The sequence below is a fragment of the Mixophyes fleayi genome, chromosome 8, assembly GCF_038048845.1.
Source record: "Mixophyes fleayi isolate aMixFle1 chromosome 8, aMixFle1.hap1, whole genome shotgun sequence".
In the NCBI taxonomy this organism is placed as follows: Eukaryota; Metazoa; Chordata; class Amphibia; order Anura; family Limnodynastidae; genus Mixophyes; species Mixophyes fleayi.
Genome location: NC_134409.1, coordinates 34,948,295 through 34,972,928, shown reverse-complemented (window position 1 = coordinate 34,972,928; position 24,634 = coordinate 34,948,295). Strand labels below are relative to the sequence as shown.

The window sequence follows — 24,634 nt, the reverse complement described above, 5'->3', positions numbered from 1 at the left end:
GGAACTTGAACCACTACTAGGAATTTAGAATGTGCACACACTGAAAGTCAGAGCAGAATGAGCTGGAACTGGAAACAGGAACTCAGACTTCAGAACTTTGACTTGGAATGGAGGACTCAGGACTGTAAGACAGGCACAGAACTGGAAACCACACACAGATACGCAGAACTGGAACCGAACCCTAGAGACTCAGAAAAGCCCTGCAGAATTAGCCTCTTACTGAGGTATGACCACTCTTGAGGAATGCAGAATTCTTGCAGGAAGATGAAAAGTTTTTAAAATGCATGGAATTTACAGAAAGCTGATTCCTTTGGGAAGTGCAGGATGTCTTGCAGAAAGATGTGCACTTTGGAAATGCAGGATATTTGCAGAGAGATGGTCACTAGGTAATGTAGAGTGCTTGCAGAAAGATGATCGCTTGGAAATTCAGGGTATAGGGGAACAGTGCTGGAAACAACTGGAGCCTGAAGTCAAGAGCTATCCTCAGCAGAGAAAGTGTGTTGTTCTGGTAATGGGCATATCTCAGCAGCAGATTTAAATAGAGTGTTTCTAATAGCTATTGGTTGCATAGATCGTGTGATCAGAACTGATGAATCTGGTTGGTCTGGAAAGATCACCTGACTGCATAAAAGATGGCCGTGTCCCAACAGCAAAAGTAGCAGTATATGTTTGTTTAGACCCTGATGTGTGACACACAGGCAAAGTCATTACTGGAGAAGACAAAAACATAGACAGTTTTGCTTAACCAGACAATAAAAATGAGTGTATTTGAATAACTTGCTCCATGTTGTGATTTCATACAACAGATACTGAGAAAGAACCGTTACGTGAAAAATGAGAGCAGGGTAAAAGGGAAACAATTCTTATATAGCACAAATTTTTTTTTTTTTTATATATGATAGAATAGGAGTTGCTTTACCCAAAATCTAAATTATTGAAATGATATTCATATATTTTTAGTGGGGTGCAACCACTAAACTTCATTTATTAGCAAGAAAGGAGTTTATTTAATGTGGTGCACATTAATTTCTCCTTTTTCCTGATAACATTAGATTGACGTTTCTTTAGTATTTAAAAACAACTTTATCGAATTTTCTGTTATAATTTATTACATAATTAAAAGCCAGCGAAATAAAGTGAATTTGGGTGTATGTGAATAAAGCAAATGTGAAGTTACAATTGCTGTCTGCACTGTTATTCTTAAAAAAAAATGTAAGGTCTGAATTTCTTACTAAATAGATTCTTAGAAATTGTCTTGCAAACAGGTGATTAATCAGAGTGTTTAATTGCTATTTTTACTGACTTGTATACAGGGTGGGGAGACTATCCCATTTGTATTTTAAAGTAAAAATAATAAAATAATATCTTCCCATAATCATGAAACATTGGTTACTACTTCTTCTTTGTTAAACTTATTTAACATACAATGTATTGATGTATCAATTGCAACAGAAACAGTTTTTATAGCCCCTAGTTGCTGTTTATAGTTTCATTTTAAAGTCTCCTTTAGCTTTCTTTATACAAACACTTTCAAGTAGACTCTATGTATCCTTTAGAGAATAACATATTTGGCCCTTATTGGCTTTAAGTTATTCCTACTACGGAAAAAGGAGTCTAGTTGCTTGCTGGACTATAACAATTGGCATTCCAGCTGAGGGGAGGGTTACAGTTGCTGATATGGGAGCCTGCTGACCAACCTGCTTGAGATCTAAGAGAGCTGAGGGTGGGAATCAATCAGTCATGAAGTGGTTGCTGAGAGTGAGCCTTGGAGCACATGCTTCTGTGGTGGAACAAAAGTGCTTCCTGGATATCAGTGTGAATTCCTAATTTGGAAAGGTCCCTGGCACATATAATGAAGCTGTTTGTACATTTTGAGGAAGCTGATCCAAATGTTAAAGCTGAGCCTTTAGAATAAATAATTGTTTTTAAACTTGCTGAAAATGTGGTTATGAAGAATCCCATTGATCAAAAAATTCTGAAAGTAATGGATAACTAATAGAAAGAGTGCGTTTACCTTCAAATTCATAACCAAAGAAAAAAGTGATAAAATTAAAAAGGGATTATATTTGCTTTATTTCTTTTAGTAATGCTATAGCTTTGTCAAATGAATAGTTCTACAACTGAGTCCAATTTAGAGTAGAGGTTGTTGGCTGTGTTATGAGTCTGCAGTTCTAGAATATTTCCTTTACATTTTGCTTTCCTTGCATCCTTGATACTACTTGTCACGAATACGCTCCCAGCTGCCGTGGCTTTGGGATGTTCCCTGTATGAGGTCACACACGACTTCAGCCCGCAGTCTCTCTACCTATCACACAGGTTATAGACCTACAGAATCGCAGCGCTCTCACACCCCCAGACACTTCATGTACAGCCACCACCTACAGAGTATGGGCAATAGGACCCCAATATACTGTCCCACACTGGCACACAGGCTTCTAGTTATCCACAAACTAACAAGACCCACACCAGCACACACAGGGTTAACTCTTCACACCTCCAGACTGTTACACAAATGTAAATACAAGCACACACAGCTTGTATCAATAAATCACACACTGGTATTCCAAGGGTTAACCTGGTCGAGCAATCTCTTCTAATAGGCTAATGGATTCGTTAGAGTATCAAGGACGCAACTTATTAAATTATAGATTTAATATACAAAAAATACAGGGCATTCTGATATAAAGAAAAATAATGAAAAGACAATTAATATATTGACATAACAAGAAAAACAGTTTTAAATAAGAGATAAACGTACAGAGCATAACTTATTTATAATCTGTATGCCTGGGGCAGGCAGAGAAGATGGTCAGTCCTTCAATTAGATTGATTCCCCAAGAAGCTGACAGCTTGTTCCTCCAGAACACAGGTTTTTAAGCAACATGAAATGGGATGGTCTTCACAGGGGCAGTGTTTAATGCTAATAGGGGGCAGGGATGTCCCCTGGGTGTCACTATACTTTGCTCACAAATATTCCCAAAGTCTTGACCTGTTGGTAATTCTTCAAAGATATTTCCCAGAAATAACTCCCCCTTCAATAAACCGGTCATAATCTCCCACACATTAAAATACCAAACATGATCGAATTATGACAATGTAACATACCTATTTCAAAGATATGTGATTTTAGCTGTTAATGGATACCCCCCATACTTGTCATTCACAACCCTGGTGTGTTTTCTGCTCCTTAGTATGTAGTGCCACACAGATTTCCCAAAATATGAAAAAATAAATTAATTTCCTTTCAAGTTCACATTTCTATATACCTGTATAAAGACCATAGAGGTTTTTTTTTTAAAGTTTTTATTTTTGAGGGGTCAAATAACAAACAAAATCAATATGCGCTGCCAACAAGAGAGCAACAAAAAAAAGAAAAAAAAGAAAAAGCACATCACCTAAAACATAATATGGAATTAACAGAATAACGTAACGAATCAGTGCAACTAGGTCAGGTTGCATGTATAATAATTGACCATAATTTTTTTTTAAGATGTAAAGGAGAGAGCAAAATGCCGCGCTGAGCCCCTGTCACTGAAAGCAAAGTGCTTCTGTAACCTGTGTCCTCTGCAGCAGCACAGGAGGGGTTAATCATTTTCACATCATTCAAGCAGACATTATAATACATCCTATGGGGCTGATTTATAGATGCCTATTTGCATATTTAAGATGCTTATTTGCATATACACTGCTCAATTTTAAATCTTGTCTATAGATGTGTTTAGAGCAAATATGCATCAATCATGCACTGGTCTTGTGTAAGTGCAGAACTTACACTCGGTATGGAATGTATTTTAAAGATATGTGAAACTCAAAATAAGAAATTTCTCAAAAGGGTATTTTTAACTTGCATCTGCACGCCCTTACTGTTCTGAACTGAACACCTCTGATCTGAGTCTCCAAGCACCTGGGGCCACAAGTGCGAGGTGTATATGCAGCTCAACATATAGTTGCAAGATGTGTGCTGTGCATACACAGTGAGACAAATTTTATACAAGAAACATATTTATACAGTGCAAATGCCTGTGTCCAACTCTACATCACTTGAAAATATTCTTTGTAAAAGTTGAATGAATTCTTACAGATGGAGGAGACTCCTCCAGGTTTTGCCCTGTCTCTGTCCTTTTGCTCATTTACAAATGAGGGTCACAAAGTTATAATTTCTTAATGTACTCTATGGGGGGTATTCAATTGTTCCTCCGGGCACCGCCGGAACGAGCGCGTTAAAACTATTACCATTTATACGGTAATTACTCACTCAATTTCAGCTCGCAGCTCCCTGAGCAGCGAGCTGAAATTAAGCGAGTTAATTACCGTATGAACGGTAATTACGTGCAATATTACCGTATAAACGGTAATAGTTTTAACGCGCTCGTTCCGGCGGCGCCCGGAGGAACAATTGAATACCCCCTTTCTCTCTGCTAGTTACTGAAAAATGTTCTACCTGCCTGGTACAACCACTGGACCACTGCAATATGCATTATTTTACCTGTTATACATGACCATTTATAGCATGATTCTTACTTTGTAAATAAAGATGCTCCATATCCATACTATACATTTGCTACTTTAACCTACTGAATGTTTACGGAAAAAGGAAAATGTAAATAATATAGTACAGGGCCTTTTTTTGTAGGTATGGGTGATGAGAACAGGAGCGAAGAGGGCCCTGCTCATCTGATATTGCAATCGAATGGGAAAGGGGAAGACAAACGGTTGACACATGGGGTTGAACCAATGTAAGGGAATTTGAGGGCAAAAAGCAAGAGTGGAAGAGATGGAGGATGAAACAGGGTGAGGTATAGTATATGGTGAAATTGTTAAGTGGAGAATTGGTAGGCTTTTATAAATAGGTTAGTTTTCAATTACCATTTCAAGCTATTCAGTCTAGGGTTAGTCTGATAGACCAATGGAGATTGTTCAAGGGGTAGGGGCAGCATGGGAGAAATATTGGATATGGCAATGAGATGTGCTTATAAGAGGGGAGGGAAGGCATCGGTCATTGGCCGACCAAAAAGGAGGGATTATGTATGGAGAGGTTAGAGATGTAGGGAGCAGTGGAGTTGGAGATTGCCTTGTACTTGAGGGTGAAGAGCTTGAAGAGGATTCTGTAGGGGAAGGGTAGCCAGTGTAAAGCTTGGCAGAGATCGGAGGCACCTGTGGAGCAGTGAGAGAGAAGTCTAGCTGCAGCATTAAGTAAAGATCAAAGAGGAGTGAGATTGAAGTGGAGTAGGCCAGTGAGGAGAAGGTTGCAGTAGTTGAGATGAGAATTGATCAGTGAGTGGATAAGTGTTTTGGTGGCATCCTGGGAGAGGAAGGCTCTGCTAAGGGCGATGTTGCAGAGCTGGAAGCAACAGAATTAGGCAAGAGATTGAATGTGAGGTGTGAGGAGTCAAGAATGACACCCAGGCAGAGAAGATGGGGAACAGAGGAGATTTTGGTGCTGTCAGCAGTGAAAGGACAGGAGTGGAGGAGACTCTTGATGGTGGAAAGACAATGAGTTCAGTTTTATCCATATTAAGCTTGAGAATGTGTAAGGGCATCCAGGAGAGGCATTTTGGGGCACAGAGAGGCAACTGACACCAGAGAGAGGAGGGAATGGGAGTGATCAGCAGATGAGAGGTAGAGCAATTTCAGGGTTAGGGTGTGCAAAACTTAAATCCCTGGATTTTCCCAAGAGAAAATCATTGGTGACTTAGGTCAAGACAATCTCTATGGAGTGTGGGGGTGTGGCATCTTGTAGAGGATCAAGATTGTGTGGTGGTAGATGACTGAGACATTGTGATGAATGGGACAGAAGATATGGATAGGGTAGACTTCAAAGGAGCAGAATGAAAGGAAGGGCTCACTGGAGATTCCTTGAAAGGTACAATTAGGGTGATAGAAGGATGCTCACCCTGGGTGGTCTTCGGTTCTGATATATATAATATATATATTATATTTTAGAAGCATTTTAAGGAATTTCAGCTTTGCTGGTTATACAACAATAGCTTTTGAATGGTGCATACTAAGGGGGGGCTCTGATGCAGGGCATCAGAGGTGCTGTTAACCATCATCATTATCTTGTAGCAGAATGGAAGAGAGATACCTGGAATCCACATAATATTTAATTTTCCTTCCAATGTTCCACACAAGTAACTGGACATAACTTTGAAGCTGCCTACATTTACATATCAACTGCTGAGAGCCAGCCCCTTGTTACACGGTTTCTTCTTCTCCTTAGAAATCTGTTAAAAACCTGTACCACACAAGACTAGGCCCTCAGTTCTTACTCTCATGCATCCATATGAGGACTCCATGGATAAGCGAGTATTTAAGGATTATATAGTAGCTGCAGTGTAAGGAAACATGGAGGGTCGGTACCTGGATAAGATTACATAATTTTATGACACTTGGCCAGTAAGTATATGGAGTTTGAATGGAATATAATGAGCATCAGTTTTTTTTAAACTGACAAAGACAAACAAGAAGAAGAAGAGCATGAATGATATGTGTGTTAATAATTGTATATTGCACTTAGGCTGCTATATAGGCTATGCCATTGATATTAGAATGCTCAAACTGTAGGACAGACACTGTTTAAAAAAAAAACCTCAACAAAGTAACAAAAAATAACTGTTAATTATAAAGAACTTTTTTAATGTATCTTTTGAAATTATTTTGAATTTAAAACTGATTGAAAAAATACATTATGGTCCAAAATCACAAATAAATCTCCAAACCATGGGAGATTCATGTCACGGTCGTCTGTATTTCTTGATCCGATTCGGCACCCTTGGGACTAGCTGGAGCAGGACTGAAACAGAACCTAGCAGTCTGGATGATCTTCCTGCTCATGTTCTTGCTGAATGTAAAATATAGCAGGGGAATGAGGAGTCTGGAAATGCTGACAGGAGCAGAGCACTTGGAAATGCTGGCAGGAACAGAGCACTTGGAAATGCTGGCAGGAACAGAGCACTTGGAAATGCTGGCAGGAACAGAGCACTTGGAAATGCTGGCAGAAACAGAGCACTTGGAAATGCTGGCAGGAACAGAGCACTTGGAAATGCTGGCAGGAACACTGGAGCCAAGAACTATCCTCTGGAGAGAAGTGTGTTGTTCTGGCAATGAACAGATCACAGCAGCAGGTTTAAATAGTGTGTCACAAACAAATATTGGCTGTACAGTTCATGTGATCACAGCTACTGAATCTGGTTGGTCTGGAAAGGTCACCTGACTGCATCCAAGATGGCCACGCCCATACAGCAGAACATACAGTATGTGTTTGTTTACAAACGGAGGTGTAGAGGACGGGAATGCTGCAGACGACCATAAAGGACCCAGTTAGCCGTGATATGACAGCGGCGGGTGAGGTAAGTGCGGCTAAGACCCCGATGTGTGACAATTTATTTGTCCCTAATAATGGACATTAAGAATATAAGTTATGATTAGGTCTGTTAATGATTATATAATATTAAATAATAAATGTAATAATAATGATGTAACAATAATTTAAACCCATACATTTCTATAGCTACTAGTAATCTATATATTTTATATACTTAGTAATTTTCAGGTAACCATAGAGCTGGGTACAATAACTTGTTGGGCTATCCAAACAATTGTTTTGAAAATTTAGCACCCAATATAATTGGATCACATTTGATTGTTCAGAACAGAAAATCTAAGTGAGCAACAATCTTCCTCATTGGGTACGGCATTATTTGGAAACCAGGCTTTAGGCTAAATCCTCAAACAACTGGGTCTGTCCAACTCGGTCCTATATTGGCGTGGCCAAAATGTTGAACAATCGCAGAATGACCACATCAGATTATTCTGTTATTTGGCCAAACAACCAGATCTGTAGAGACAATTTTCTCCATTAAACATATTTTGTTAATACAATGAGTCGGGAGGCTCTTACACCTGTATGCACTCATTTAATAAGCATATTGGCAGATAAGGATTGTAGAAGTTTCAGTGCAGAAAATATAAATGCTGTCCCCACAGTATCTAAACTAAATAAACTTTTTTATCAGAACAGCTAATATGTAACCCAAGCTTCATGAACAGTGTACAGTGCAGCCACATTACCAGTCAATTACTTGCATACAATTCAAGTATCCTGTTTTCTAAGTTTTTTTTATCCTCATTTCTAGTTCTGTCAGTAGTCTATATTCTTTTTATACTTGGTTCAAGTTCATCGAAGTAGATCCGAGGAGCCGAAAAATGTTATTTTCACATCTATAAGCTAACAACTAAAGAGTCCAACCATAGCTCTATCATCCTGTGAATGTTTCCCAACAACTGTTAATCACTTCCAACTCAATGTCAGTGACTTGTCATTCATAGGATCATTAAAAATAAATAGTGTTAAAGATCCCGCGATTATGCCTTATTTGCACCTTATCTTCGTATTCTGTTCCTGCATAGGTTCGTTACATAACCGCATGCTTTTATGCTTTCCCCCTTATTATGCCACGCCTACTTCGGCCCTTTAAACTAAATTTACTGTATCTCACAGAGTTCTATATATAAAATAAATTCTGTATCAAGACAGTATAAAATTCAGAATCACAAAGCATACATATAAGCATGAAGTATAATCTTTACTTGTACAATAAAGTAATAATATATTTTCAATAGCATAAGCTTACACACGGTACATATAATAGTTCAATATAGATGACAATATGTGTCTAGGTACAATAACTTATATGACTAATTTCTTGCTAATTGTATATATCCTATGGAAGTCTAAAGATTGGATGAAATCGGCAAAATAAATTAATATTGGTTTACCCTGCGATTGCGATTAGTATGCCACGTCTAATGACGCAATCGCATAGGTAAACAACACACACTTACATTCACATTTACATTTTGTAAATAGTACACAATTATTAATGTTCCAATCCACGTTAATTTATTAGTAAATGCATCAAAGATTATTTATGCAAAGACAAATTTACATTACAGGTATTTATGGTTCAGGTCCTATGAAATGTATGGTGTTTGGTCTTATACCATTCCTTATTTTACCAGTAGAAATCCGGTATCAGCGGCTAATCGATCGCACACTGTGATCGCTAGTTATGAATGAAATATGATTGATACTCTATAATACTGTAGGCAGAACATGTTTATAGGTTGGTTTAAAATGGATTTAGTCGGTTCCCTCAGGCACTACATATGATCAGCTGTCGGAGTGCGTTGCCCCCACCTTTGGGGAGGAATTCTTTAAACTGACCTATTATCTGCATTGTACTGGACTGGCTTGACCCCTGTACCAATGAAGAAAGACCTTAGTTTATCTTTGTGCACATTGTGACATCATCAATGTTTTTTTGTTAATTCAAACTGTATATAAGCAAGCCCCTGGGCCAGTATTAAATCTCTTTGACTGCAGACATCAAGACTGAAGCAGGATCTGGGCCCAGGGGTTCATGCGTGATGTATTAGGTTATACTTTCCTGTATTATATTATACCTTTTTATGCATTATCATGGTTTGCTATTATCCTGATATCTTTTGCTATTAAATCTCTTTGTGCGTTGGAACCACATCGTATCAGACAATATTTATTGGTAGCGACAATATGAACATAACAGATGGAGGCTCGAAACGGTACCATGTTACTGAAGGTATTGCAAAACCTACTGATTTTGGTTTGCCAACAAAGGGTGAGAGATGCATCAATGACAATGCAACATCGTTGCTAAATAAAACTTCCCTGTGCAAAGTCACTACTTAACAGAGCATGGTATGAGGTCCGTCAATTTGAGACCACATGTTAACAAAGCATGTGACTCTATGGTTGACATTTTTTTAATTGCCTGTTTTATACCAATCAAGATATGTGACTATAAAACAAGTACAGTATAACGTCTTGTTAAAACAAAACCATGTAACACTTGGTAACAAGTGCACTGTAATATCTTCCTCCTCATCATCATAATCATCAACATTTATTTATATAGGTGCAAGCAAATTCTGTAATGCCTTACGAATGGGGACAAACACAGTAATAAACAATACTGCGTAATACAGACATAGAGGAAAAAGGCCCTGCTCGCAAGCTTATCATCAAAAAATCATATTAATAATTATGTTGGATGTTCACATATCTATTTAATGTAGAGTATATACAATGTAAATTGTATATACAATTTGAGTTTCCAAAATGACATTTTAACTAGAATTATAAGCATCTCTATTTAGCAAATAATCCACCAAGAGCAAACTTCCTGCAATTTGATGCACAAGTTGATTTGAGACCACCCACTAACAGGCCAAATCCATTGAATTCTGAACTATGTTAACTACTTTTGTTCATCATCATCATCATCATCATCATCATTATTTATTTATATAAAGCCAACATATTCCGTAGCGTTTGCAATTGGGGACAAACATAGTAAACTAATAAACAAACTGGGTTAAACAGACAAAGAGGTGAGAAGGCCCTGCTCGCAAGCTTACAATCTATTGGACAATGGGAGTTTGACACATGAGGTTAAGTCTACGTTTGCAGTCGGCCCAGCCAGACTGCAAAGGTAAAAGTGACTCATAAGCTAAATGATCCTGTCACACAACAATGTTGGTCAAGGGGTAGTTGTATAACAGGTGGTAATAGGGTAATGTAGTGAGGTTAAGAGGATGGTTGAGGAATATTATAAGCTTGTCTGAAGAGGCGGGTTTTCAGAGAACGCTTGAAAGCTTGTAGACCAGAGGAGAGTATTAATGTGCGAGGGAGAGAATTTCATAGAGTGGGTGCAGCCCAAAAAAAGTCTTGTAACCGGGAGTGGGAGGATGTAATGAGTGTGGATGAAAAACGCAGATCTTGTGCAGAACGGAGTTGCCGAGTTGGGAGATATTTTGAGACAAGAGAGGAGATGTATGTTGGTGCAGCTTTGTTGATGGCCTTGTAGGTTAGTAAGAGTATTTTATATTGGATTCGGTAGAAAACAGGCAACCAGTGTAGAGACATACAGAGTGATTCAGCAGAGGAATAACGATTTGCCAGGAAAATCAATCTTGCAGCAGCGTGCAAAATAGATTGTAGGGGTTTGAGTCTGTTTTGGGGAAGACCAGTAAGGAGGGAATTGCAATAGTCAATGCGGGAAATGATAAGTGCATGAATTAAGGTTTTTGCAGTGTCTTGTGTGAGATATGTGTGAATTCTGGAAATGCTTTTTAGATGTTCATCTCTATTTATTATAATATCCTAAGAATAGTTTATTCCACTCTAAAATTAAGCTTATTCATTCAGAGAATGATGCCAGTTCGAAAATCAGCTAATTCTACCATTAAGTATTTTATTGTGTAACTTAAATATTGGGAATAAGAATCATGTCTTGAATTAAAATTAGAAGCTTTTCATTTACCAAGGATATAGTCTTTGCTGTGGATTCACACCCTCGGGGAGAAATATTGTATAATCTATTTTGTATCAGCATTTATTTTTAGACTTTATTTTCGAATTATAGTTTTGCTTGCAATTGTTTGGTATTAAAGGATTTACAAAATATTATTTAAATTAAGCTTATTCTATGTTTTAAACGGGCAACATTTATTCTTGATCCATATATTTTAATGAAGAATATTGTGTAAATGCTTTCATATGTAATATGTGGTTGACCTGCTAAGATATGAAAAGGTAATTGGTGTTTGCTCTTTCATCCATCCTAGAAGTAAAATAATACAAAATATACATCATTTAAGCTGCATTTAATAAAAGGTCAAAAATCGTTTAGCACAATGCATATGTTGAAACACAGAAACATCATATTTACAGCATGAACAGACCAATTAATCCACCTAGTTTTTACCATATTATTTATTTAATGGTCACAGACCTGTGTTTATACTAAACATGTTTCGCTATCGTTATTTTTCTCACTACTTCAATTTACCGTATTTACCCATGTATAGGACGCTTTACTGTATAAGACGCACCTATATAAATCATGTGAAAAAATTGAGGATAAACATTATCCTCAATTTTTTCACAGAGTATTTGTGCAGCTTATACAGAGGAGAGACGACGTTATAGTGAATTCTGACTTACCCTGTCAGATGATTCCTCTGTCTGGTAAAGTCTTCTGTCTTCTCTCTGTCTGATCCTGATGCTGGAAACCCGATTAAGGTCCTCTCTGCGATGTCCAGATGTCCTTTCAGGACCTTGACAATCCTTCCAGGACCTTGTCAAGGTCCTGAAAGGACATTCGGACATCGCAGAGAGGACCTTAATCAGGTTTCCAGCATCAGGATCAGACAGAGAAAAGACTTTACCGGACAGAGGAGTCATCTGACAGGGTAAGTGCTACTACCCCTGTATAAGACGCACCCAGTTATTAGACCCAAAATTTTTGGGAAAAAGGTGCGTCTTATACATGGGGAAATACGGTATGTTCCGAACATTTACTGCTATTTCATAAAAAAATAATATAGGTAACATTACTCCTGAGCGTCCCTCAACAAAAATGCAGTGCAGATGTTGTGTTGTGCAGTCACACATCTAGATTTGTGCTTTTGAGTGGAAGAGTTGGGTGAATAGGAAAGTTGAATTTCTCATCAATCCTTGCTGAGTGTGGATTAGACACATGTGTAATCCTACATTTACACCCTCATGTGAAAATGAGATCTTGCAGGACTAAATTATTTAAATAAAATTAAGGAATATCGATGGTGCATTTTGGGGGTGATTCATACTTTATAGAAAGTACAGTTATTTTCCTCCTTAAAAGGATTTGATTTTTCCACCATTTCTATGGTGGTGGAGATGTTGTTCTCATCCTTTACTTTCAATGGGAAAGCATTTTGTACCCTTCAGTTGCCATTTTGTGGAATGGCACATTCTAGGCACTCTTTAACCAATGTAATAAAAATTCCAGGGGTATATTTACTAAACTGCGGGTTTGAAAAAGTGGAGATGTTACCTATAGCAATCAATCAGATTCTAGCTGTCATTTTGTAGAATGTACTAAATAAAAGACAATTGGAATCTGATTGGTTGCTATAGGCAACATGTCCACTTTTTGAAACGCACAGTTTAGTAAATATACCCATAGATGTGCTCTCAATCTCGTGACTAATCTAAGACATAAATGAAGCTACAGCAAGTTGTAACTAATATTGCAAAAAGTGGACTGAAGCCCACCACAGTAACCCACCAAGCCATTATTCATGTGTGTCATGTGTGTGCCATATGTGGTTCATGGGGCAGCAGGGTGGCTCAGTGGTTAGCACTTCTGCCTCACAGCACTGGGGTCATGAGTTAAATTCTCGACCATAACCTTAGCTGTGTGGAGTTTGTATGTTCTCCCCGTGTTTGCGTGGGTTTCCTCCGGGTGCTCCGGTTTCCTCCCACACTCCAAAAACATACTGGTAGGTTAATTGGCTGCTAACAAATTGACCCTAGGGTATGTGTGTGTGTATTTACATAGACTTAAAGCTCCAATGGGGCAGGGACTGATGTGAATGAGTTCTCTGTACAGCACTGCGGATTTAGTGGTGCTATATAAATAGCTGCTGATGATGATGATAAAAGGCTGAAATTAATCAAGCGGTGGTTTCAGGGAAGAAACATAGCACTGTAGGACCAAATAGCAAAATTTGCAGGAGGGGATGGCGCTACAGGTCCATCTTCCTGAGGCCCCTGCTCTACTTTGTAGTGAAACCCCAACTGGGAGGAGTTATGATTAAGGGAAGGATAGGGTCATAGTGTTGCAGAGGAGTGATGGAAGGGTTAGAGTCAGTGAATTACCCTGACTAAATCCTGCTGCCAACCATGTTCTGCACAAGCAATTGAGCACACTCAAGTGACCTGGAAAAAGTTACTCACAGAAAATTGTCCATGCTATAGATTTTGTATTGTGAAAAATATTTTACCTTCTATTACACCACGGTTGCTATTGTAGTGAAAATAATTTTGTCAGCAATTAATTCAGAAACAATAAACACACAATTTGGTCCTTACATATTCAGAAACATAATTGTTTACCATATTTAAACATTATTATACACAATGACTTGTGCAGATAGTGGTCAGCGACAGGATTTAGTCAGACTAAATCACTGACCTTAACCCTTCCACCACTCCTCTGCAGCAGCCTAAGCCTACCTCCTCAGTTCCTAATCCTAATATCCCCTATGTTAACCATACACACTGCTTACAAGGTAATTCCTAAGCATACGTTCTCCCATAACACCAACCAGGATAACTGCATCAGCCTCAATAATGTAACCTAACTCCCCCAACTCTTGCACTTATAACTCTGAAAGGCCAGGAAACCAGAGCAGGACAAGTGGGGAGCTGCAGTAGGAACCAGAAGCTCAGGATCTATTAATTATCCATAAACAAAAATGTATATAAATACATAAAATAAATAAACAAAAATATATTGACTAAACTGCAGGTTTGAAAAAGTGGAGATGTTGTCTATAGCAACCAATCAGATTCTAGTTGTCATTTTGGAAAATGTACTAAATAATTAATAACTAGAATCTGATTGGCTGTTATAAACAAAATCTCCACTTTTTCAAACCACAGTTTATTAAATATACCCCCTGGTGTTATCCACCATAAATGCTATTGGAATGCTGATGTGGACGACCGAGAAAGAGAAAAATTGACTTAGTACCTCAGTGGTTAAAAATAAACTTTTGATTATAATCCGTGTGTTCAAAAAAGCATTAAAATTTATTTGTTACACATCTGTCTGTAACACAAACACAAACCTATAAAAATGTGATACATCTAGGCAACTGTGTATAGGAAATATTGCTGGCCGAATTTTTACAGCTCCTCAAATGCTGCAACTCTTTGCAATATTAAAGAAGCAAACAGTACAACAGTATAAAAAAGAACAACTCACACAACTCACACCCTTGCTCCCTGCTTGCCTCTCAACGGGGAGCACATGTTCCATGTCAGGTCTCCCAGCTATATTAAATCATTTACAGCACAATCTCAGGTCACTGGGTTGACTGAAGTGAAGTGCTATATCCAACACAAGGAATACAAAGCAATTGCCTTCAACACATGTAAGTTAATTAGTCTCTAAGAATAGCTTACAGTCAATAATGTTTGAGATTATTCCAATAAATTGGATAGGTGTATTCAGTGTGTTTTTTCCCCAGCAAGCAAAATCAATTCTGGTTATTTTATCGTCATTTTCAAGTTGGTGAAAGGCAGTCAACGTATTGCATTTCTGAAGCACGAGGACAAGTAAAAACAAAAAAAAATTTAAACAGACGCATCCAATGTTAAAGCCTTTTCATCAGTTAAATTTCTGTGAATGCATAATGACTGTAGATGTCAACAAGCCAGCTGACCATTGCAGTGAGTTAATTATATTGTAAAGCCCAATACTGTACTCTGTATGCAATGCTGTAAAAATGTGTACACACTAATTTATACATTTATTTTCAGACATCAGTCAGTCCCTATAGATAGACGTCCTGCTCCAGCTTGACATTGGATCTCACCAAAGATCACAATGCAATAACTGATGTTGTGATTATTTGTAGTGTACGTGATTTTTTTTTCTGGGTTGAAAACTCCTGTGATTTTTCAATGTAACCTGTTGTCAAATTCAATGTGGTGTTGTAGTTTGAAAAGTTTTGGCTGAATGATTGGCTAAAACTTCCAAGTTTCTATGTTGGGTGACATCACATCTCATGCATGTGATATGATGTAAGCGGAATGGCGCAACCCCTTACTAAAAAAACGGTGGTAGTCAGTTTAACGATACTGACTACCCCGACAGCGACTACAACGATATGGCAATTCCGAAGAGTACTACCCTGACATGAAAAAAAAACAACTTAACATGGCACAGATGAAGTAATGTGACAACCCGATGTGTTGCCGACTAAGGAAAATGACGTCACATCAAAACGCGATTCCTTTTAAAGCGCTGATCGACGGACCCGGGTGCCATTCATCCAATGTAAGCATTATTTTAGGGGTTAGGGTTAGGAGATACAGTTAGGGTTAACCTTTCGTTTACATGCCGGGACCCATTGACGCTTTAAGAGGAGTCGCATTTTAACATGAAGTCATTTTCCTCAGTCGGCAACACATCGGGTTGTCACATCACTTCATCTGGGTCATGGTAAGTTGGGTTTATTTTCATGTCAGGATAGTACTCTTCGGAATTGCCATATCGTTGTAGTCGCTGTCGGGGTAGTGAGTATTGTTAAATGGTACTACACCACTGCAAAATCCCTACTGGAGTCATCCATTCTTAGAAGTCATATCATATTCCATATCATCCACTTACTGTGCACAGCAAAATAGTGAATACTCATTATTTATGTGTCTGGAGCATCAGAATTACCCAATTCAAAACATTTTATAGTGTAGCAACTACACAACAGAATCCACTCATCAGGCAGGTGATTGGTAGTGGAATAACTTAAAAAAACAAATTAACCAACCATAATTTTTAGATTATATCTATTAATACCTGTCACTTTGAGAACAAGGGCTAGATTTCCTACAGGGAGTTTTTGTAAAACCAATGGGTTTGTTTTGTCGGTTTTGAAACCATCAAGAAAAAAAGTCAGGAAAATATTCCAGAAAAACAGTGTCAGGATTCCCAATATAAAGAACACTGAGATAGTGTAAGCAAAACAAAGTGGTTTTTATTTAAATCAGGTTACACAGATTTCAGGATGCAAAAAATGGTAAGGCGGTAAGTGCAAGTCAGCAGGGTATGGCAGTAATAGCAAAGATAACTCAGTAAACCACAGATGCAGAGAATGTTCAATAATATAGTTCAAAGATTCAGTGCTGAGAGGCCGGATGATACGTCTGATTATGAGGCTGGGGAAGCACGTTGAATCATGGTGTCATGAGACCTGGATAACTTAAGAGGCACGAGGCACTGGATGAGTCACGGATGTCAGGACAGAGAAAGTGTAGTGGTCTGCAGGGTGGACTACCTGGGAGTCCAGGTAGGCAGACACCCAGGAGACTGAATCAGACATGAAGTGTAACAACTGCAGACATAGGAGCCAGATAGCTGGATAGCTGCTACCGACTGTAGATACTGGATTGCTTGGGGAGCAATATGCTGCAGACACAGTAACACAGAAGAGTCAAACAAGCCAGGGATCAAAGCCAGATGGTGCACCACGATACCAGGAAGACACAGGTGTGAAGTCACAACAATGCTGAGTCAGGGGTCATAGGAAGCTGTGCCACAACGGAGGGACAAGCAGAGGTCAATACCAGGAGATCAATCACAGTAAAACCAACAGAGTTTATGGCAACAGATGAACTGACAAGGACTGCTGGGGAAGGCAGTCTTTTATAGGCCAGGGACAGGTGCTAAGCATCCCAGAGTAACGAGCTTAACTCTGGCAGGTAGGAGAACAGTCCAATTACCACAGTGGCCCCTTTGTTAAAACAGTAGTACTGCAGGTTGAATACATATAAAGGCAGACAGGAGCTGTGGGAGGCAGATCATGACAAACGGACAGAAGAGAGGTATTTGTGAGAGAAGAGGATGCTCAAACTGTGCATATTTCCTTTCATAACATTAGAGGAGGCACCATTAACTTATAAATTATGGAATCAATCATTATTTGTTGATTAAGAGGGCAAAATTATATTATAATTTATGGGGGCAAATTACATTTTTCACTATATTATATTATTAGACTTTTGCCTGCTAATTTAATGAAAAAATAAACTTGCCCCAATAAATGAAATATAAATACATTTTGCCCCCTTAATCAATAAGTAATAATTACCACCATAATTCATAAGTTAATTACATTCAATTTGAGCTATTTAGCCTATCAGAAGCAGACTTAAAAATTACTATTTTTCTGGTGGTTTTTATGACAGTTTTGACTAAACCTCTAGTGGTTTATGTGTTTTGGAACTGCCATACATGACAATTTAGTAAAGCCGGTTGTTTGGAGGTGAAAACTGGCAGCAATGAGCAATGGTTTAAAAACTGATCAAAAACTGATCTTTAGTAAATCTAGCCCCAAGTGTCATTTTATATTTTAATTAATTAATTGATAACATTTATTTTCCATAGACCTGAAAGCCCTATAAATCCAAATTTTTCAAGTAAGCTAACTAGTCAATGTCCTGTACTTCATGTAGGCCCATGTATGCTAAAAATAATGCAAAAGATGTACACATATATATGTACCTAACTTTGTTGTTACCTGTATCAAAAATGTAAAAGCCTAAATTAATGATGGGAAAGGCTAAATGTGATGTTTGAACTTGTGCAAGACATTCTCTTTTGAGTTTCAACTTCAAAATCATAATTCTGAACATTGAGGTCCTTAAGTAGAGTTCTATGTAATTTACGCTTATAATGTAAGTGTAAATTGTATCCTGTGGTTTACTACGTTTTCTGAGCCAAATATATCTATATACACAAAATGTGTATATTTTGGTTAGATACATTTACATCATATCCTAACTTAAAATAGCAGGATACGATTTAAGATTATCCTATGCAACAGCCCATAAGACCATTAAATAAATAACAAAATAAAATTATACCAAATCCAACAATGGCGCAACAATAATACAATCAAAAGGCAGCTTGTAGCAAATTTAAAGTAGGTAACACCGAACCATACTGATAACAACAAACAAACAACATAAAACTTGCTGACATGCGCCAAACCAGAAACAAGAGAGAAAGGACCAACCCCACAATGTTGTTCCTCTCCACGGAAATATTTAGTAAAAGGCAAAAGATTTGTGCGTTCTGAAGAGAAACCAGAGCATGCTCTGGTTTCTCTTCAGAACGCACAAACCTTTTACTAAAGATTTCTGTGGAGAGGAACAACATTGTGGGGTTGGTCCTTTCTCTCTTGTTTCTGGTTTGGCGCATGTCAGCAAGTTTTACATTAAATAAATAAATTTAAAAAATAAATATTAATTAAAAGAAAAAGTGTGCCCCAAAAAAGTTTTACCAATCCTAGTGCTGTCAGCCTAAATCTGGATGGGTGGAAAGGGGACATTGCCCCCTAGGTATAACCAGCTCCATGCTAAATAGCTAGGGCTATTCCCACACCGCTGGTGCCGTGGGTGTGGACTAATTAGTATACAAGTGATTTAAGTTTACATTTTATTTGTGGTGTATTACAGGTTGCACCATGATCAGGCAGCCATTAAGTGTTTTGGCAAACTGGTACTTGTAATACTGCAAGTGCCAGCATATCCATGGCTGCAAAGACATGCTGGCGTTTGGTGAACTACAGGTCTGCTGACACCTGTAGTGTATCACGAAAAAAAGTTAATGAAAACACAAACCGTTTAAAAAAACATTGATTTGAAATAAAAACTCCCCAAGACTTCCCTCTTTTATCCTTTTTATTATCTTCTCTAGTTCCATGTGGGCATCCCTGGCATCTTCTACATCTGTTAGAGATCCCAGTCTTGGAAAAAATGCAAATCTCAGCGTTCTCAGTGCTTCTTACTGGTGAAGCAAGATCACTGATGCAGAGTACAGGGTTTAAGTGGCAGTAGGAAGGCTAAGTGCTGCCCAGCGGAGCAATTAGTAAATGGCCTGGACCAGGGCCATCTTAACAGCATTAAAGACCCCCAGGCAAAACAGTGCATCGGGGCCCTACCTACACAACCACTCACCAACTTATGTACAATTAGTACTTGTACTTTGTTTTTGTTAAGGTCAAAATGTGCATTCACAAAAGCAAGATCGCATGTACAGATAACAGCTGATGCTGAGGTGATTAGTACACCTAAACGTTTTAATAAAAGGGTTTGAAGGTTCTCCCAAAATAATATAATGAAAAATTGTCAAGCCTATGGGGTCCCTATGCTTTTAGGGCCCCTGGGCAACTGCCCAGGGTGCCCATGCACTAAGGCAGCCCTGGCCTGGACCTCCTCAAGGTGAATGGTATATGTGTATATATATTAAGGATGAGCGGGCTCGGATTCCGCAAATCCGAGCCCACCCGAACAGTGCACTGTTCGGGAACTTCCGGGCACCAAACGGAGCCAATCCGAGGCTATGACATCCAAGTCTCGTGTCGGATCTCGCGAGACTCGGATGTCATAAATACTCACCTTGCGAGCACCATCTTCATTCTGGCTGTGATCACTCGCGAGGGAGGTTGTAGTTAGGGAGCTCCTGATCAGTTTAGTGGTTCTTTGTGCTTTGTCCAGTGCTCTGTCCTGCTAAATCCAGTGGTGCTGTGTCCTGTGCTCTGTCCTGCTGAGTGCAGTGGTGCTGCCTGTGTCCTGTGCTCTGTTCTGCTAAGGGCATTGTTATTTCAAAATGATTCAAAAGTTATAAAAAAATGTAATTTTTTTTTATAAAAAACCTATACAAAAATAATTTGAAAAAAATATAAAAAAATTATTTAAAAATTATACAAAAATAATTGAAAAAAAATATAAAAAAATTAGTTCAAAAATACTAGGTACTGATATTTTAAAGTCAAACTACGTTCACTGTTGCTGCTGTACCAAAAAATAATAGGCACTGCTATTTAAAAGTCAAACTACGTTCTCTGTTGCTGCTGTACCCAAAAATACTAGGTACTGCTATTTAAAAGTCAAACTACGTTCACTGTTGCTGCTGTACCCAAAAATAATAGGTACTGCTATTTAAAAGTCAAACTACGTTCTCTGTTGCTGCTGTACCCAAAAATACTAGGTACTGCTATTTAAAAGTCAAACTACGTTCTCTGTTGCTGCTGTACCCAAAAATACTAGGTACTGCTATTTAAAAGTCAAACTACGTTCTCTGTTGCTGCTGTACCCAAAAATATTAGGTACTGCTATTTAAAAGTCAAACTACGTTCTCTGTTGCTGCTGCACCCAAAAATACTAGGTACTGCTATTTAAAAGTCAAACTATGTTCTCTGTTGCTGCTGTACCCAAAAATACTAGGTACTGCTATTTAAAAGTCAAACTATGTTCACTGTTGCTGCTGTACCCAAAAATACTAGGTACTGCTATTTAAAAGTCAAACTACGTTCTCTGTTGCTGCTGTACCCAAAAATACTAGGTACTGCTATTTAAAAGTCAAACTACGTTCTCTGTTGCTGCTGTACCCAAAAATACTAGGTACTGCTATTTAAAAGTCAAACTACGTTCTCTGTTGCTGCTGTACCAAAAAATACTAGGTACTGCTATTTAATAGTCAAACTACGTTCACTGTTGCTGCTGTACCAAAAAATAACTGCGGCCTTAACAACTATGTTGGTGTTAGACGTGCATCCGGTGTCCGCCATCTGTGCAGTGGAATTCAGACCAGTTGGAGGATGTAGGAGCAGCCTTCTGTGCAGTGGAATTCAGACCAGTTGGAGGAGGTATTGTGGCCCCGGTACCAAAGTGGGTACCAGGGCCACTCCACTACGCAGTCCAGATAGCTGTGAGGTGTTCAGAATAGACTGGAAATTAGTGGAAATGATTCTTATTGAATGTTATTGAGGTTAATAAAAGCATAGGAGTGAAAAAAAAACAAAACGGGATTTTAGCACTTTTTATGCTTTTTTAAAAATAAATCAGAACCCAAAACCCTAAATCAGAACCAAAACCTTTCGTCGGGTGTTTTAGCAAAACAAATCAGAACCCAAAACCTCCAGCTAATCAGAACCCAAAACACAAAACACTAAAAGTGGCCGGTGCACACCCCTAATATATATACACACATAACTATCTCTCTCTCTCTCTCTCTCTCTCTCTCTCTCTCTCTCTCTCTCTCTCTCTCTCTCTCTCTCTCTTTATATATATATATATATATATATATATATATATACACATATCTATATATACATATCTATATATATATATATATATATATATATATATACATATCTATATATACATATCTATCTATCTATCTATCTATCTATATATATATATATATATATATATATATATATATATATATATATATACATATAAATATATATATATTTTAGCTGTCTATAAAAATGCAATGCCGTGTACTACTTTTATCTCTCATAATGAAAATACTTGACACTTGACAGCCCTGAGTAAACCCAAGACAATGAATTCTAAAATCAAATGCATTTAAAATGAAGACTCATTATAATGTATGTGACAGCTGCATTCAGACAGATACAATGTCATATTAATTGCAGTTTTACAGTACTGCTTATATAAGGACAAAGGGGGACATGAGGAATAAATGTCAATATGTCCTGGTTAAATAGGTTTTAACACTGCCAAACTAACAACCAGAAAATGGTTAAATCATGGATCATTTAAGAAAGGAAAAGATGTTGATACAGCACGTGATAGGGCAATCTCCCCTAAGGCTTTGAGACAGGGGCATGGAATTTGCAGTAAACTGACAATGGATAATCTGTACGTCCGCTGGGGTTCTGTACATCAACAGTCACACGGAAATCCGTAAGCTCTTCAGTGGAAATGTAAATTTTACACTGAATCCTGTATTTAATGGAAAACCACACAGAAAAGAGCATTTAGAAATCAAACATTTGCTATTTACAATAGGCTTGCAAATATGCTTTTAACACACTACTGCTTTTTCCAACCTACATGAAAATCACTGAAGAACTACATTTATAAAAAATAAAATAAAAAGTAAAATAACATCGTACTTATAAGTTGCATCAATAAAAAATAACACGCAATTTATTATGAGACATTCACTTACAAATGTATTTTTTGTAGTTGTGTTGAATTGAATGATGAAAAGTATATACTTCTGCTACTTAGCCATCTTGGCTAATGTTTGTTAAAGGATAGTTTCAGATATAGATCCAAATTTTTAAATAATGTTTAGCCACTACCCTATTAGCAAACCGATAGGCATTCTATGCAAGCTACCCCTGAATATCTGGAGAATTTATTCCATCAGCAGTTCAAGGCTTCTTTTTTACTCATTGACGACCCGGAGAAGATAAGAGATAAAGTCATTCTGGTCCATATTTTTAATATTGATGCCAATTGGAAAAAGTTTTGGCCCAGTGAAATTAGCACCTGTCACTACTAACACAGTATGGTTTCAGTTTAAATTGCTCTCAGGGAGCCATTACTGCGATAATTGGGGGAATTGTGCCCAGGCATGGAACCCCACAGTATTGTCTTGAAAAAAACTTATCTATTCTTTAGACCAGATGACAAGCAGTGCAGAAGGGAACAGTTATAAAAGGGTTACTAAAGTTAAGTGCTACAATTCTTTTGTATGCTTGAGCTCTACAATTAATATACACCATACGCAGTTTTTTTATTTTATTTTTATCAAAACATTTTTTTAAATAAGGTTTATTGAGAATTTTTACAATAAAAAGAGCATGGGGGGAGGGGAAAGAACAATACACAAAGTCAGGACAGTACGTATTATACATAGAGCAAAGAATACATGATTAGATATTATTGGATAGAAAATAGGTTTGCATTATTGAGAATACCAATAAGAATACCAGGGAAGGAGGGAGGGGGAAAGGAAAGAGGGAATATTAGTAGGGGGATGAGGGTGGGTGGGAGTGAGTAGGATGCTAAGTTCTCAGGATATGGATGGATTTGGAGCTATAGAAGGACAAGATCCTTAAGTGTCAAAGAATTCAGTCCAAGCATTCCAAACAGACAAAAACTGATTGGACTGATCATGAATCAGGCAAGTGATGTGTTCAAGTTTAAACACCTGCCAAACATAATTGATGAGAGCCGGGATTGATGGTAGGGGTCAGTTTTTTGCCAGTTGTGGGCGATCAGGCATCTAGCTTCTGTGAGGACACGTCCAGCGAGTTTCCAGATCTGCCTAGGTATGTCAGGGTAGAGATCTGGAAGGAGACAATAGGAAAGGTTAAGAGGGAGGTGTATACACGTGATCTTGTAGATTAGTTTCTTGAATTTGCTCCAGAAGTGCTCGTTTTTGGGCAACTCCACCAAACATGAGACAGAGTACCCCAGTCACCGCAATGTCCCCAATTGTGGTCAGAGGACGAAGAGTAGATTGATTTGAGTCTGGAAGGCTCAGAGACCATCTGAATAAAGCTTCTAAGAGTTTTCTTGATCTAGGTGCATAGCAAGGCTTTGGCAACCACCTTGTGGATATGAGACACATTCCGCAGGGTCAAGTGTCTCCCCCTGTCCTCCTCCGAACACAGTTCATGAGGCTGTTTGGATATTCAGTCATGTTGGAATAAAAGAGAATAAAAGGTGGAGATAAGATGTCACAAACTGGTGCAGGATGGAGGGCACTTGCCTGTGTTTACACTACTGAACTTAGAGGCACGGAGTCTAACGTGCCCCTGGTTTTCATCAGGGACCCCCGCAAGGAGGTTTGGTCTTAGCTGCAAGGGATCCACAGGTCGAGGTTCTCTAAGCCAGACGCCGGGGAAGCGCATGTGAACTTGAGAGTAGTCTGATGAACCAGGGTCCATACCAGTCAAAAAACGGAGTTCCAAATCAGGATCCAAAGAGTGTTCAGACAGTCCAATGTCTATACCAATCAGACAGCAAAGTACCAAATCAGGATGCAAAGGGTAGTCAGGCAGTCTGAAGTCAGGAACCAAGAAGTGAGCAGTGGCAGTAGCGAAATCCAGATGGAGAGTCGAGAACAAGCTGGGTCAAAAGCAAATGTAACAAGCAGGAAGGAATGCATGACAGAACGCTGGAATAGTAGGATGACCTGATACTCTGGCA

The 24,634-nt window shown here is 38.3% G+C and overlaps 1 long non-coding RNA gene, 1 other non-coding gene and 1 pseudogene across 2 annotated transcripts in view; 2 read left to right on the top strand and 1 right to left on the bottom strand.

Annotated features, from left to right (window-relative positions):
- The first annotated feature begins 12,211 nt into the window (after positions 1-12,211).
- Positions 12,212-24,634, top strand: part of LOC142100049 (uncharacterized) — an 84,651-nt gene continuing 72,228 nt past the window's right edge. Inside the window, exon 1 of the long non-coding RNA XR_012678671.1 lies at positions 12,212-12,294. This is a non-coding gene — a long non-coding RNA (uncharacterized LOC142100049). The remainder of the gene's footprint in view (positions 12,295-24,634) is intronic.
- LOC142100520 (U5 spliceosomal RNA) lies at positions 18,627-18,748 on the bottom strand (annotated as a pseudogene).
- Positions 18,747-18,861, top strand: LOC142100522 (U5 spliceosomal RNA). The gene has a single exon (XR_012678824.1). It is a non-coding gene; the product is annotated as a U5 spliceosomal RNA (small nuclear RNA).